Genomic DNA, 17,467 nt, shown 5'->3' on the forward strand with positions numbered 1-17,467 from the left:
CACAGATCAATCCATGTAATTAAAAAAATCTAATTCTGCTCAGAAATATTCAATTCAAGATATGTGCCAATATCAGTCAAAATAAAACCAGATCAAAATCGATTTTTTGGTTTTTTTTCATTCCAGGCCCAGGGCTTCAGGCTACAACCTGGAATTATCCCTCTGGATATTTCAGAATGCACACAAAGAGAACTTTTTTTCCTAGCATGGGGGAAGTTAACTGAATAAAAATGATAAACTATTTAGGGAAAAAAAAAGAAAACACAAAAAATCCAGAGAAATCCAAATAGCCTGAGGTAAAATAGTTATTCCTTTTCGTGTTAAAACAATGAGCTTCATAACAAACAAAAAAAAACCCCAATCATATTATTATAAAAAATATAAAACATTTCAACAGCTTTTTACTGTTTCTTCCTATTCCAATGTGTCACAATGTTCATTCTCACCTCTTATTGCAAAATCTCCATATTGAAGGGCAATTTTTGCCAATTATATGGAATTCACACTTCACGTATTACACAAGGAAACAAACAACTTTTAGTTCTCTCAGGAAACTGAGCCCCATGACAGCCTGCACTTTGAACAACTACTCCAAAACCCATCCTATTAAAGCTTCCTGAATGCTTCACACAAAGATTTGCAGTTATTTGTTGCATGAAACACAAAATTACAGAATTACGCAGGCAGTCATTTTTATCTCTCAAACAACTCTGTGGAAGCTTTTTAACTTCAGCACTTCTCTTTATTTTCCTTTTTTCAAGACGTGGAACATACACCTGAATGATTTTTTCCCCTCCTCCCCAGGTTACATTTCCAAATTATTACCCATGCCTCTTTATTACAATCAGTGAAGGAAGTTCAAACCTCCACACACTTCATTATCTTGGTACTTCCACACAGGAACAAAAGTCTGCAGCAGCTTGCTGACTCCAAGGAACGTGTTTCTCTGCTGCTCTGAAAAGACCTATTTATTTAACATGAAAGCATCGCTTGGCTTTCTGCCACAGCAGTGGCACTGTCCATGGATCAAAATAGTTCTTTTATTCAGTGTTTCCTGGAACCAAAGGAAGCATTCTGTTCAGAGTGGAGGGAGGTGAGTCAGAGCAGTTAGAACAACTGCTGGTAATTCCAAACACCTAGCCTTTGTTCCACAAACTCCTGAAGTGTACAATTACCTCTCTTTGGGAGAGCTTTGATAGGTTTCATCTGGAAGAAAACTCTCACCAGAGCAGGTTATCAGAACATTCCAGAAAAAAAAGAAAATCTTCAGTTTAAAAAAGAGGCTTGGCATCCTTCTCTATTTTTGATGTCGAAAGAGTCTCAGGATGAATTAAACAAAATGTCTTTTTTTAATATTGGAAAGTGAAGCCATTTCAAGAAAGCTGGCATCTACTTTTCATCAGGAGCTACTAAAGGTGTTTTGAAAAGGTACACTGCTCTGCACCTCTGCAAAGTATTTAGACCTACAAAATATATGCAAAGTCTTCAATTTGTTGGAGGAAGACAAAATGACAGGCTCTTAAAATTTTCCATCAAGCTCTCAACTTAGCATGAGGAAAGAGTGACTTATTGCTCAATATTTTACCATTACTTAGGTGAAAGAAACAGATTCAGTGTCTATTCATCAATAAAAAACCCATTTGGTTTCATTAAACACAGAAAAGCTACTAAAGAAAAACAAAAGCGCTGAAGAGAACATATTTCACGAGAGGAAAGTGAAATACTTCAGGAAGCTGCATTTTATCACTTCCAAATCAAAAGACATAACTTTCATATGCTGAAATTTCATAGATATTAACCGAATAAAGAGGTTACTTTTGTTTGCTGAATTTCAGAAACAATGTAGAGTGCTGAGTGCCCACCTAGAACCTACTTTGCCATCATACCATAAAACACCATGTGGCAAACTGTAGAACTTGTAATTTTTTTATTTAACATGTTTCCTGGACACATTCAATACACTTAGAAGAACCTCACTGAACTTGTTTAGAATGACATAGGCCTCCAGGTTATTAAATCAACAGAGTAATGTCAGTCTCCAGCAATGTATTCATTCTTTTGAAGATTTCCACAAGAAGGCGGCAACACTAAATTCGCATAATATTTGTATTTAAAACCTAAATCTTTGAAAGGCATCCCAGTGAAATAGAAAACTTCCAATCCCCTTGACAAACAGAAACTAATACTATTTGTGGAGAAAATTCTCTTACATACAAACATGTATACATTAAGGAGAGTCTGGGAAATAGTAAACAAAGAGTTCAAAAAAATTACAGAACAGATAAAAGTTGCAAAACAATATTTCAGGTGGCACTCCAATGTGAAATCAAATCACAGTTTAGTAGGCTGCATCCTCCATCATTTCTAGACTTGGGAATGACTGCAAATTACAATGTTTTACTCCACACATCTAAAATTTTGGAAGTTCTTCCAACAACTAAAACTAAACAAAAACAAACAATGCTCCACAACAAACAAAAATACCAAAAAACCTGCAACAAAAAAAAGGCCAAAAATCCAAAGAACTCACACAATAAACAGTATGTGTAATTTACCAAAGTGCAAAATTTCTGATGAATGCAAAGTTTTGCCTGCATTTTGTGCTATCCATCTTCACTGCCACTGAATTAAAAAAATTAAATAAGAACCAATGTCCAGACACTGTTTAAAGCCATGGTAAAAGTCTATTAAGGACAGGGGAAGAGGGACAGGTTGACTGGACAAGTAGAACTAAGATGCCAGAGAGAAGATCTCCTGCAAGTAACAGGTGTTTTCTTTCTGAGCAACCTGGCAGAAACCACTGCTCCAAAACATTAACAATCAGAACAAATTCAGGCTTCATGAGAATTAATAACAACATGTTTACTCCTGTCTGTCAGACCTGAAATCTTTAATATTCTCAGTATATGGTGCAAGGTCTTGAGATGGGTTACTCTGCACACGAGCATCAGTGGCAAGATTCAAAGAACATGTTCTTTCTTCACTCCTTTAGCATGTATCTGACAAGAGCTGGTCTGTTAAGCACAGGACTGCGAGTAAGAGAAAAAGAATCTGTTTTCTATTCTCTGTTCTGCTATGAAATATACATATGGCTTTCAGCAAGTCATTTATCCTCTTTTAGCCTCCATTCAGTTTCTCCATTTAATTCTCTTTTTACAAGAGTATTGTGATGTTTAATTCATTAATGTTTTTGAAGACTTGAGGGATTAGAAGGAGCTCCACAAATCTGCCTATAAATAACCAAGGAGCAGATGGGCAGCTAGGTTCAAAACTGTAGCAGCTTGCAAGTCCAGGCACAAACAATAGCACAAATAACAATAGACATTCTGAAGTACCAAAGGGAAAAAAGCCTCAAATCATGTAGAATGAAAACACTTTTTCTTTTAGATCAACTTTTGAATTGCAGACCTCCAAAATTAACATCTTCATTCTCTGAAGCCAGCACGCAGGCTTTTTTGGATGGTAACTTCAACCCACAAACCATTACCCTCTTTTTCCCTGAATCAGCTTAAAACCAGTTCATCTGTTCCACACAGAAATAACATCCACATGTAAAAGACAGGGAGAAAGCTGAGGATCACAATTATCTATGTAGATTATTATTTCACCTTCCTTTCAAGCTACATTAAAGGATGTCATCTCTCCCACAGCAAAGTTGTACAAAGAGAGACTACAAACGAAGGTGTCTCCAGGGCTGATGCCCCAGGGTAATTTGAGAAGCATAAACCTGCCCCAAAAATAGAAAAAGGCCGTAAATATTTATTAGTTAATGCTGTCTTCAATTAAAAAGCACCTGGAATTCAGCTATTCAGCTGGACAGTTGCAAAATAACAATAAAACCTGACAGAGGAGCATCAGCTCACGTATGCAAATGCAGTGTTTGGTTTTTACTCTTTAAGATATGAGAAGCACTAATAAATATTTAACATTAGAACCCTCAGGAGAAAAGGTAACTTCAGATATTTAAGGAATATCAAATCTTTTGCTTTTTCAACCACTTCTGCATTTTTCACTTTTTTGCTATCAGTAAAAACTATCCAGAAAAACTCACAGAAGTTTTATACTATGTCTGAAGTTGTACACGAAAAAAATATTCCTCATCTTCTTTAACTTTCTAATTCACAAAATAAGCCAGAAAATAAAAACCACAGAGTGATTTCATGAGCATGTAAGCTGCTTTAAAGCAACATGCAACCACTCAATGCCATTTCCATTGCACATGTACTGTCAGCACCCTAACTCAGCAACTTGCCATGGCAGTTCAAAGAACACACCAAAAATGTGCTCTGACTTGGGTTAAAACTGAGGTAAACAGCATGCCAGACCATGATTCAAAAGCACATTGTCACAGCCACAACAAATTTAAGCTTGGAAAAATTCCAATTCCACTCCATTTTCATCTAAGGGTTCAAATCTTGACTTGTCTTCTAACTAAAGTTAATAATAGAATTCAAAAGAACTGTCTGTTCACTACTTCCTCTATTTAACCCATCTTCCATATTCATCTCCCACCCTTTTTCAATCCCTCAACATTCTGTGAAAAGTGAAATAAAAAGACAAGCAACAAAAGGAAGCGATGAGCAATATAATGAATAGCAAACCAGCAAATGGAGAACAGGTGAGTAAGAGGTTATGCCATCTGAGAAGAAAAAGCCATTGTGTGTCTGACTTCTAACTTTGATCACAGTCAGCTATTCATTTCACACAAAGGCAGAGCTTTTCCTCAGACTTCAAGCAAGTGCCAGAGGGGGAAAAAAGGAAGAGTACCAAGCACAGAAACAATGCAACTCAGGATGCACAATAACACCTGCATGTACAGCTGGGAGACAACACCAACAGCTCATTCTTTCCAGAGAACAGGGTCAGCCACAGGGTCCTGTGCAGCAAGGAGCACTTCTGCTCTCAGAGAACAGCCCTCCTTGGACTCACTGGCCACGTTCAGAGAGCAAGCTTGCCCAACCCAAGGGAACACATGCACACATTGATAACAATGCTGCAACACAGGACATCCAAGGTGTCAGCTTGCTAGAGCTTTCAACCCTTTCCAGCCTCAGTCCAAGCCACACACAAGGTCTGTGCTAAGTTATAGCAGTTTTCAGGCCTCTTTAATCTGGAATAATAGAGAAAATAAGCCACAGGTTTTGAATGCATCTCTATATTCCTTTTTGCCCAACATTCCTGCCACATTTTGCCTCTCTCTCACACACAGACACATTGACCTTCCTGAAGAACCCTACAGCTTGCCCACCAGCATCAGAAGACCAATCTACCTCATACCCTCCTTCCCTTACAACAGGCAGGCAAACCATCATCTTGTACAGTCCCATCTCACTTAACACTATCAAGTAACCACAGAATGCAAAAAATTATCCAAGTTGAGAGGCTGCTTCTTCCACCACATTCTACACAGCAATATGTCAATTGAAATGCTCTGTTCAAAGCATAGCCAAGACATTTTCTCTTCCTCGTTACACTGTGCTAAAGCTCATTAAAAGGAAATTCTAATTTTTACGTCTTAAAACTTTCCTTAGTCAGAAGTCACATGGGAATAGTACAGAATCACATGGATTGCAGCTTCTACCACAGAAATACTTCATGAGGTTAGGGGGAAGAAAAATAACCTCCAGATAGTAAAATAACACTACACAGTCCTCTCCTAGCTCCCTCTTCTTAAAAAAAAACAGACAAACACAAACCCCCCCCACACAAACAAAACAAAACCAACATACAAACAAATACCTTATCACCAGCTCTTTAAGGAACTGTCCAAAACCAGTTTGTGATGAGAGATCAGAAAGCTCCTCTGCCTTCAGTAGCTCATAAAATGAGCTGGACAATGGGTGGAATGAGACTGGACAAGCCAGGCCATGGGCAGCCAAGCCAAAAGACAAACTCAAAAGACAAACAGCTGTACTGATGAGTGCAACTGCTGGCAGCCTGGAACAAATGAAAAACACTTTCCTCTGGGGTGCAAGATTAGAACTTCTTGTTCTGTTTGTAACACTTATATAAGAAAACAATCTACCACTTCATAACAATACACATATTTGGCTTGGTTACAATTGCATGTGGCTCAGGGCTCCAGGATTGAATTCCCAGCTCAGCATAGTGACACTCCACGGAGTGGAAGCAAAAAGAAATGCCCCCCTACACTGAAATCTTGTGCAGCAGACACAAAAGCAGTCATTCTTTTGGAGTGGAGGAAACTGACCAAAACAAGATGATAATGAAGAAGGGGCTAATAAAAGTCTGTTTACAAATCCCTAAAGCTTTGGGTTTGCCACCTGACCAAAAAGTTACCAGCTCAAGTATGATTTTGTGCAGATCTTGAAACACCCTGAACAATTTCCTCTGCCTTAAAAAAATAAAAATTAAAAAATTACTGTTGTGTCCTCACAGCTCAATACACAAAGTATCCATGGTAAGAGTAATAATAAAAATCCCTTCAATAAGAAATAAATAACTTGAAATTTTGCTAATGTTAACCAAACCTGAAAGTACAAGAGACTGAAATATTCCAGATCTGATTAATAAATACCTTATTTACTTATTTCAGAAATCCATTAATTCACTGCTCTACAAAGCAAAAATAATTATCTCAGATGTCCTTAAATTAGTAGGTACAGAAGAAATATATATTAACTTTCATGGATGCCTTCAGGTTTTGTACTCAGATTAAAAATTTTGAACATTTCAACTGCAAATCACAAATTAAATCAGCCACAGCAACCACCTGCAGTAATCACAACACCTCTCCCTCTCTCCTACCCCCTCAAAATAAAACATGCACCCTTCCACTACCAACAAATAAATCAATAAACCAATACATACATGGTCACATGCTTCAGAGAAAATAAAATCAAGCTCTCTTATCTGCTGCCTGGAACATCCTGCATAGATACAACACTCATATTTTTTCCAATGATACTCTTGTAAGTGAGAATGCAAAATGAAAGAATTAGCAAACAGAACACCAGCAGAGAGAAAACAGAAAACCTGCACTGAGGTCTCAGGTTCAGCCATAGATATTATTCAGTGACCAAAACATCAAGCTAACATCAAACCCATTTATCTTATTCTTGGAACACATTTTTGCTTTGGCCTTACTTGGTCTGGTCAACACTCATGCTTCATGATACCTCACTAAGAACACATCTCAAATACAGCTCTGCCAGCATCACAGGAAGTGATCTTGGCTCTAAATTCTCACATACTTACTACATCTATCTCCCTTGAATAATTGTTTCTGGAAAGCCCTAAGTCATACCTTCATCTCCTCTTAACTATTGTAATTTCCTTCTTAATGGGTTCTTTATGTCCCAGCATTCCAAACTTCAGCTTGTCCAAAATGCAGCAGTTCATCTTCTCACCTGGAAACAGGAAAACAACACTCCAGATTGATTTTCACTTGCTTCCTTGTTGAGTTTAGCATCTGCTGGAAGGTTATCCTCACTTCAAAAATATCTCCCTCTTATTTTGTCTGAAGAGCAAAAAGCTTTGCCAACACATTTTTCTACTTGCTCAATCAAGGCTCCCAAGTCTCTCATTTATCTTCCAGCACAAGCTTATCAACACCATCAGAGCAGCAATTACCTTGATGCTATGAAAACTTCTTTCCTTACTCTCACCCACTACCACAGAACCCTCTTAAAAGTAGAATTCCCTTATCTCCAGTCTTAAGCTTAAACCCCCTCTAACACATCTGATCCACTCCTCTCCTTGTGAGACACAGGAACACAAGCTGCACTGTGAGCTGCACGACCAAACAATGTAATTTAACTTTAATATCACTTTTTGTTTATGTTAGAGCACCTTTTAAAGACTTTTTAGGAGTCACAAAATGAAAACAAAGTAAAACAGGTAAGTTAAAGCCTAAGTAAGTTTCTACAAAACCAACTGCAAAGATGTTGCTCTAGGCAGTATATTCGTCAGTATCAAAGCTTCATAAGAACCAAATATAATGCATGAAAATTATAAAGATTTATTTTTGGAAGAGATCTATCTTACTTACCATTGGTACTGGAATGCAGAACTGCTAGGGTTACAAGTTTGAGCTCCAGATCCCAGGCTCTGCAAATTTAAATAAGAAAGTGTTTGACCATATTTTTGATTTTGCTACTCAATCTAAAACTTTATTTCCTTGGAGACTGAAAACAAGAGTTTCTTAAAGAGCTATGTGATAGGGGAGTCAACATTTCTGTTGTATATTCACAAACACTAGTAAGCAAGGCATTTCAGTTCAGTGGGACAGCAGGAATCCGGCACTTTCTACCAAAACATATGGTAGACATCAACATTGTTTACAGTTAGCAGGCAATGCTCCTGAGGCAGCACCGGAAGCAGAGGGAAAGTAACAAGAACCAGGATCCCTGTAGCATGCTTCCAATCAGAGGTAACCTACACCAAGTTTTAGGCTAAACTGAAAATACAACAGTGTTAGTAGATGTCTTGTAAAGAGGGAGAAGGTACTCCTACAAAGGTACTCGCTGCTATAAAATTTTAAAAGGCAAAGTATAACTTGAGTCAGAAAATATAAATAGTCTCTCTTTGTATTAGAAGATGTGGAATTAACACATAAGCATCAAACATTAGACCTTTGCACATGTTATAGACTTGCATGAAACCTTGTAACTTGATCAAATTCCACCCATGAAATGAAACCCAACAACAAAACCCCAGAAGCTCAAATTAGTGTATACTGTGTAAAAGGCAGAGTCAAGATGACAAACACACTTCATTGGTTTTACAGTAATTCTGACACATCAGTTATTACAACAATCTAACTCACAGTAAATTTTAAATTAAAAACGCCCTCCTATTAATGGAAATTTTCTAGTCAGCCTCAAAAAGATGGAAGAGAAGGCAAGAGGACACACCTATAGATTGGGAACAAAAATACAAACAGCAAGTCCTTGAGACTGCTTAAGTACATTCACACTGGAAATCCCACATCATTTCCAGGGTAGGCTCTGCCTACTTGATCAGAAGCTGCCCATTGAAGGTGTTCTGTATTTCCCCACCCATCATCACTGGGGAATAAAGATGTTCCTCCTTATTCCTAAAGACTCCTGACAGTTAGGTAGCACTGCATTAAAGTCCCTACAGAAATTCCTCTGGTTTCCCTTCCTACTACCACTCTCAAGCAACAGCCAGCTGAAACTGAGCTGAAATTCACCTGACTCCTTTATTTTGTTGACAGATAATGACTGCACTATGTGAATTTCTCTTGTTTACATAAGCTTAACTAAGAAATTTGAATCCATAGCCAATATAAAATTACAGCCTACAAAATTAAAAATACATACATTTGATTATTTAAATTGTACTTCTAGGAAAACTGATGTTACTGATCAATTAAACTTCAAACGAAATATCATCTATTAGTAAACTACTCCAGGAAAAACAGTCAGCTGAGATGATTTTACAGCATTCCTCAAGCAGCAATCAATGCCATAAAGAATTGTGCAAAATCCGAAAATCCACCCCTAATACCACGTTGTAATTACTCTTAGTTTTGGTGGAAGATTTTCATGGAATCACAGGATTATTAAGATTGGAAGGGACCTCTGGAGATCCTCTATTTGAATGTTCTAATGAAACCCCATTTGGACACATTCCTGTGTAGCCCTTGGTGGTGACCCAGCCTAGGCAGGGGGTTTGATGTCTCCAGAGAGGGAGACTCCACAATCCCCCTGAGCAGCCTGCTCCAGTGCTCTGCCTCGCTGCTTTTCTCCTGAAAGAGCAAGGCATGACCAGCACCTCAGCAAGCTCACCAGCACCTCGGCAAGCTGTAGGCCTCTCTTCAGCTCTATTCTGTAGTCCCCCTTTTCTCTCTTCAGTTCCTGCTTGGTACAGACAATGGCATTAGGACTATAAATGCTCACACTCAAATAAAGGAGAACCCTTATTAGCACAGTAATTAATAACTATCAGTAATCCTATAATGTAGTAACAGTATTCGCTATTTACTAAACACTGAATCTTAGCAGGGGATGTCATGGAAGGGAGAAAAGGAGGAAAAGCCCAGTTCTTCCTCATCACAGTAAATTTTAATGCAGGAACAAAATCAAGATCCAATTGTGAGGACACTGCAGACACTGCAATACTAAAAATGGAGAGGACCAATATTTCCTTTGGGATGCAGAAAGATGAGAGAGCAACAGACAAAAGCATCTATTAATACATATCCACAGAAACCTCATCAATTGTGCTCATCATAAAACTTCCAAAAAGTCAAAAAAATAAAGAACCACTCTCCCCTAATTGTTTCCACTCTTGCTTCCATACACTCGCTTAAATTCTTTAACAAAAACAGTCGCCTCAGTGCCTTGCCTTCAAACAATTGCCTGGCTAAAAAGCTCTGTTAGGGAGTAGCAAGGGACACTGCAATTATTGGGGAGAGGACAAAACTGCTGGACAATAGACGTGTGAAAAATCAAAGAACGGGTAACCACAGCTATGAGCAACCACGTCTTCAGCAGTGAATCAGCTTCCCGACCAGGCAGCGCTTCCAGAAACCCAGGAGCGCCCGACGCCGCGGCAGTGACACGGCCGTGACTCGTCCCCAGCCCGCCGGCCGGACCGGCGGCCACGCACCGCCAAAATCCCCGCCGGGAGCCAACTCCCGCCCCCGCCTGCCCCCGGCCGGCTCCCCTCGCCCCAACCCCTCTCCTTCCTTGCGGGGCCTGCCGCGACACCCGCGGCGGCGCCCGCACAAAGGCAAAAATTCCGTCGGCGGCGGCCACTCGGGAGCCCCCCTGGGAAGCCCCCCCGCCGCCACCGCGGCCGTCGCGGCGGCACGAACAATGCCCGAACCTGTTGCACGGGTTCCCCCGGGCCGCACCGACCCGCCGTGCCCCGGCCCGCACGGCGGAGCAGCGAGCGGGACGAGCTCGCAGCCGGGGCTGCTCTGCAGCGCGGCCCCGCCGCCGCCGCCCGGGAGAGCCGGAGCCGCGGCCGCACGGCGGAGCGGAGCGGAGCGGAGCGCCCCGCGGTGCCGGCACCGCCGCCGCCCGGGAACAAAGCGCGGCCAGGCCGCAGGGCCTGCGCCGCCCTCCGCGGGGCCGGGGCCGAGCCGCCCCGGAGCGCGGGTACTCACCCGATGCGGCGCTGCGGGTGCCCGGGCTGGGAGGACGCGAGGCGGAGCCTGGACCCGCCCGCTCCGGCCGGACTGCCGCTGCGCACCGCCTCGCTAGCCCGCCGGCAGCCCCTGGGGACGGGGGCGGCTCCGACCCCTCCTCCGTCGGCAAGGAGACGGCTAGCGCCGGGCGCTGGCGGGCCCGCCCCGCTCCGCTGCCCTCGCTCGGCGCCGCCCCCGGGCGCGGAGCCGCGGTACCGCCCGCCCGCCCCGCGCGGAGCCGCCGCGGCCGCTCGCCCCGAACCGCCCCGCCCCGCCCCGCCGGGACACAATGCGGCCGTGCCCAGCGCTGCGCCCGCAGGCCGCGGTCCCGCCCGGCACGGGCCCCCGCGGCTACGGACGGCCGTGATAAATACCCAGCGTGGGACAAGCGGCAGTCTGTCCGACTGCGGAGTTTGCAGCGCTGGCAGCCGCGCTAAGATAACAGCGCTGTCGCTCTGCTCTGTGCAGAGACGCGCCGTGCGTGCTGAATGCGAGCCCAGCGGCTCCCAGGTGAACGCTGCGAGTGCCTCAGGCAGGTGTCGCCTGCCCCCAGGCCCGTTCAACACCAACGTTTCAGCACCTACAGTATCGCAGAATATCCTGAGTATATCACAGAATACCCTGGGTGGGAAGGCACTCACTAGGATCACTTAGTCCAGTTCTGCACTGACGTGTATTTTGTTTTCTGATGGCACATAACCCATTGTCTGTCTTCACTCCTGGACAAACACCCTAAAACTCTGTCTCGCCAAGATTAAAATAGTAGAAGCAAAAATGCAGAGAGAAATTCCGTGAAGAAAGCTGGCTAGGACACTTGCCTTGTATTCCTAACCACTCTAGGACAGATTGGAGTCTTGAATCTCCTAGCTGAATACATCGTTAGGTGACCTAATGGCTCTTTGAAAAATTGGCTTCTGCAAACTCTACCTTAACCATAATTTTGCTCCTGTTTTTTCCAGAGCAGTTGATTATAATTTACTGAATCTCATTCAGAGTATGAAAGCTGGCTCACAGATGCTGCAACTGCTTTGTTTCTTCCCTCAAAACAAGAGTTTGCAGAACCAATTTTGTTCGCCGCCTTTCCTGGTTGCTGTCCAGCCATTGCTTTCATCATCACCATTGGGGCACGCCTGTGGTACTGAGCTCATCCCTGGCTCACAAAGCTGTCCCTCTCTGAGCAACACCACCCACTGGACGTGCACAAACTAAAGATTCTGTCATTCAGATTTACAGATGAGGCCTGTCAGCCAAGGCCTGCCAGACTTGAGAACATACCTTCCCTGTTGGGCCTTTCTTTTCTGGAAGAATACTTAAAACAGCAGCAGCAAAGAAAGAGGAAGGGCAAAATTACTTCCTTCACAACCTGTAGAGATAAGCAGAGATAAATTATCTTCATCAGCTTCCCAACAAAAGTAATTGCTGGACAGAACCAAATCAATTATTTTTACTTTATTAAAAGAGGAAAACTTTAGCAATATTTTAAGTGTGTTCACTAATGATTTAAGAATGTGCCAGACAGAACTTCTAGATCACTCTTCTACATTTACGCTTATTGCATACTTGTGGGTTAAGGTAATAGAAGCTTTCACTATTCTTCAATATTTACTTGAGATCCCCCAGGCTGTATCTTTGCAAGCTCTGACTGAAGGACAAGTAGTGATTCAGAACACGAGGGAAGTGACCCAACACATGTGAAAGCTCAGTGGGAATCACTGACACATATATCTTTAAAGAGAGCAAGACAAACATCAACAAAGGAAAAGCTACAGCTGATTATCACACGTTAATTTCTCTTCTTATTTCACAAGTCTGAGATCCTCCACAGTGCAGTTATTACACTCTGTAATGTTATCTGTATGCAGGTATTACACTCTGACATTCCTGTCACATAGCCTATACTATAAATTGGGTGGTTTTGCTTTGCCTTGTAGATCTCAAATTTTCAATACACATGAACTCATTAATACTAATAAATTTTCTTATGGTTACTTTTGGGAGATGAGAAGAGTGGAAGAGAGAGAAGAGGAGGGAGAGGGAAAGGAATTCAGGCCAAAAAGACATAAACCCTATTTCTCCATTTTTCTGGTGATAGCTGGAGTCTTTTCTCAAGGACAGAGCAAGGCTTCTCCTGCAGAGGAGAGACAGAATTCTTGCAGTGCCTTCCATAAGAGAGAAATACCCAAAAGTCACTCATTTGTACTCTGGTTGGAGATATGCTAGTTCAGATATAAAGGTATTGCAACAGTTTTCTGACTGTTGTTTTCCATGCATACTCTTCTGAATGAGTTGCCAGTACAGAATCCGACATAATTAACTTTTTAAGGTCATGCCATCAGTTTAGAGTTGTAGTTAATTGCCTTTTCCATGCAAACTGCCAGTAGGAAGAAATCAGAGTATCAAGGATCCATTTGATTAAAATGACCCTTAATATATGGTGTTATTCTTCAGCAGCTGTGCCAGATGAACTCAAATACAAATGAAAGCAAATGGGCTGAAAACATCCTGAGCTTTGGGCACTGTGCAGTGTGCCAGCACAACAGAGCCTTTGTTACAAGGCAGAGCAGTGCTCTCACAACAGAGTTACTGCTTCCAGCTTCAATCCCTGCACTTCTAGAAAAATCAGCCTTCAAAGAAAAACAAACAAAACCCCCATACACTTCTACTGGACACCAACTCATGGTGGCTCTGGTCACACACATGTGACACTGGCCATCCTGCCCAGCACCCCACAGGCCTGTAATACACCTTCCCTCTTGTTCCACTTGCCCCCGGGCAAGGGAGGTGCTGCAAAGCACAGCCTTGCACCTGGTGGGCTGGAAATCCTCCACCTGGAGTGATTTACCTTGCTTGCTATTTGCTTCCACATCTCCCTGCAGGAGATAGGCAATAATCTTACTTACAGCACAAAACTGAATGTGAGCAGTTAAGTTAATGTCAGCCAGCAGTAATCCAGTGTATTGGCAAGAGATGTAACTTAAGAGCAGACCAGTTCATAAAAGGTATATACTGAAAATAAGCAGAGAACTATATGCAGTGAGCTAGGTATGGACTGGCAGCAATGAATTGTAAATAAAAGCTGTGGGATGTTTTCCATATGGAGCTTTCTGATCGTGACAAGATGGTATCATCATACTCACAGGTAAGGATGGGCACGTACCACTTTAAAACCTTATGTCTTTGTCATACAGCCAGATTCATGTTGGAAAAACAGTGGGAAAAGCCCCTTCTACGAGGATAAACAGTATCAGGAGGTTTGGGAAGTGAAAGTGACAGAAAAATACAAGCGTTCAGTGCACACCCAAAACATCACAGAAACAAACAAAAGATCTGCGGAATTCAGTACCTGAGCTAACATTCTCTGGCCTCTGAAGGTAAACCACATTCACCTATTAGCACTGAGATTTAAAACGCCCCTTTGAACACAAATACTAGCTTTTAATCCCGAACTGAGGAGGGATTGTTTCTTCTGAAACAATTACAACAAAGCCTTAAATTGTGCTCTTAATAGAATTTGAAACTCGAGTCCCAAATAACCCAAACCCATGGGATTTTGTTTACTGACTAGCACAGGCTGGAAGCCTGGCACTCTGTGTAGGCAGCACTAGCAGGTTTTGAAGGATCTGTGTTTTGTTGTACTTATCAGAGGGCGTGTAAAACAATATTTTAACAGCTTCATCAGGATTTTGAAGTTCTTCAGTTCAATTATATATAAAAAAGATAAACCCTTCATTTTATAAAGGTATGAATGACATGCCTGTAATAAGATACAGCAGTATGCAACTTTGCAAGATTCTGAAGAATCTGGAGTGTTTTGTGGTTTTTTTTCATGTGCTTCTTAATGCTCAGGTAAAAACAAGAAAGCATCCCCTGATCTCATCATGTCCTTCCAAGTACTAGAGGCCGTTGGATTGTGCTTCCTGCAGCAAACTCGGCAGTGACTTTGTTACTTTCTTTAGTTACTTTTTATTTTCTGTGAAATACAGTCTTCATAACTTGATCTTGTATAAAATAAAATAGAAGCCTGAAGGCTGCTTTTCCTGAGAAATATTTAAAAGGAAGCAAAGCTATCTGTGCTTAGTATTTTGCTGCTCAGATTTCTTAAATATGAAATTTACATATTTTCCTTACCAATTTATTTCATCTTGCAAAGGGAAAATGGTTTATGGCTGGCAGTAGACCCTGAGCATTTTTGATACAAGGGAGAATGCCTTTCTGCACAGCACCTAACAGAACAAGAAAGTTGCTTCTCATGTCCTTCCCCTGTGGCCACAAACATGATACAAGGGCAGGGATCTCGATCCTGTAGCTCCAGTCAGAAGGTGCACAGCAGCAGAATGGAGATGGGCAGGTCTCAGGTCACGTTTGTGGCCACAGGGGAAGGACATGAGGACCAGCTTTCTTGTTCTGTTGGGTGCCTGTGCCACACCACTGAGCAGGTTTGGTGGGATGTCTGCAGCATACTCTGTCTCCCAATGGCTCAATCTGATCAGGGATTACTGCTGGTGCTTGCTGAAGAGGAGCTGAACTTACCATCCTAGTTATCATGTGAGGCATAGCAGATGTGAGAAGACATGACTCTGAAATACTACCTGCAGAAGTAAAGCAGAGAGAGAGCTGACAGTCAATGACATTTTGAATGACTCCTCCACAAAGTACCTAGTATTCCCCTGGAACCATATTTGCAGCTCCACGATTCTTCTGCTTGCACCACAAAAAAGGGAAGAACAGGGATTTTTCTAATGAGACTCGATGACCATCTCCCTGCAGCTGCCTTGCTCTTCAGCCATGGAGTGCATTAGCACTGCAGAGACAGCCACACTCAGTACCACCACCATTTTTTTAAAATTAAATTTACATTTCATTTCCAGCTTCAAAATTAACTACCAGCAAAATGTTCACAGCGTAAAAGAGGTTAGGTGGCAACGTTGGTCAGGGATTGAGAATTGGGTGTCCTGTACTGTAGCTGTTACTTTGTGTGGTCTTAGAAAAGGGGAAGACAAAGACAGCTTTACAATTTTTGTGTGCATTATTGTGTGATTCTATGTTTTAGCACAGTTCTGACATGGTGATGTTACCAAGGACCTTCTTGAGGAAAAAGCTCTTCTCCATGTTTCTTTAGAGGACCATAAGGGGAGTGTTTGGAAAGAGGATAAACTGAAAGGAGCTTCCCAATAATAGCCTTTTCTCTAGGTCTAAATAAATCATCTTTCTACATTGACAAAAACTATTTATTTACATGAATAAGTAAAGGTTCTGCATAGGTTCCTCTTCATATGGCTTGAATTTCTTACATTACAAACAACTTCACACTTTGAGATTAGGTTATACACCAACACTAATCACAGTCATTGTTAGCAAAAGTGAATTGAAAGAGGATAAATAATATGAGCTATTTTTAGAGGCAATAAGAGGCAGAGCTCGTCCCTTTCAGAGAAAATAATTTTTAGGAGTGAGTGGCTGAGCTGGTTAAAATTCTTCTCTCTATCTGTATAGATGTCCTTACAGCTACCTAACTTCATAGTTTATTATGTTCAAGTGGAAGAACATAATAAATTGTAACCCTTTGAGTAAAAAAGAGCTTATTTTATAGAGATTCAGTGTTATTTGATGTTACTCAAAATTCAATGTTCACCCAGAGTCAGAAATTCTCTTCAATTCTCCTCAAGACAGAGAGAATGTCATAGCTAAAAATCCAACTATTTTTCCAAAGAAATCAATTATACCTGTAGCTATAATTTAAAAATAAAGCATCTTGGAATGCATGGAGTCTATTTCTCACTGCTTTCTCAAAACTTTTGTGTACAAGCTTTAATTTAATCCATTTTGAAAGGGTCATTTCAAATATAATGAAGTATGTTTATCCTTAACATAAATTATTATTTCTGAAATCTTTGTCAGAATGGCAAGGATTTTCAAACACATCCAAAAGCCCTGGGAGCCTAATCACAGAACATGTTTCTAATCCACGTAAGTGTTTTAAAATCCCACTGATTGATCCTTGTTTTGTTGTTTTCTTGCATAGTTCACGAGTAGTTTGTAAAACTCTTCCTGTATCTCTGTTTTCTGCACAATTGTGGGCACTCAGGCTGCAATAGTTATCTTAGTCATGGAGGTCACACACATTACAGACAGGTTGTTAAAGTCATTCTGGCCACCTTGAGAATGAAGTGCAATTTAAATGCAACTTGAGTAATACTGTCTAATCCAAAGTGCTGATCATTTTCCAGTCTGAGGCAAGTATTTCTTGAGCATGTCATCTTTAGAGTATTTGGTGTTATACAATAACTGAAATTTGGATGTAACTGCTGAGTACTAAATTAGGTACTTGGCACTTTGTCTTCTAGTGCA

At 41.5% G+C, this 17,467-nt stretch overlaps 1 protein-coding gene across 3 annotated transcripts in view; it reads right to left on the reverse strand.

Moving 5' to 3' along the window:
• SESTD1 (SEC14 and spectrin domain containing 1) overlaps nucleotides 1-11,196 on the reverse strand; it is a 49,997-nt gene extending 38,801 nt beyond the window's left edge. The window contains exons 1-3 of one of the 3 annotated variants that reach the window (XM_009088033.4): nucleotides 11,099-11,196; nucleotides 8,012-8,070; nucleotides 7,268-7,370 (exon numbers count right to left, since the gene is read on the reverse strand). The gene's annotated coding sequence lies outside the window, so the exon portion shown is untranslated. Of the gene's footprint in view, nucleotides 1-7,267; nucleotides 7,371-8,011; nucleotides 8,071-10,815; nucleotides 10,882-11,098 lie in introns of those variants that run through there. The other 2 variants (XM_050976838.1, XM_018911586.3) reach the window with 2 other exon arrangements.
• Nucleotides 11,197-17,467: the final 6,271 nt, after the last annotated feature.

This window comes from Serinus canaria, chromosome 7, assembly GCF_022539315.1.
Source record: "Serinus canaria isolate serCan28SL12 chromosome 7, serCan2020, whole genome shotgun sequence".
NCBI lineage: Eukaryota > Metazoa > Chordata > Aves > Passeriformes > Fringillidae > Serinus > Serinus canaria.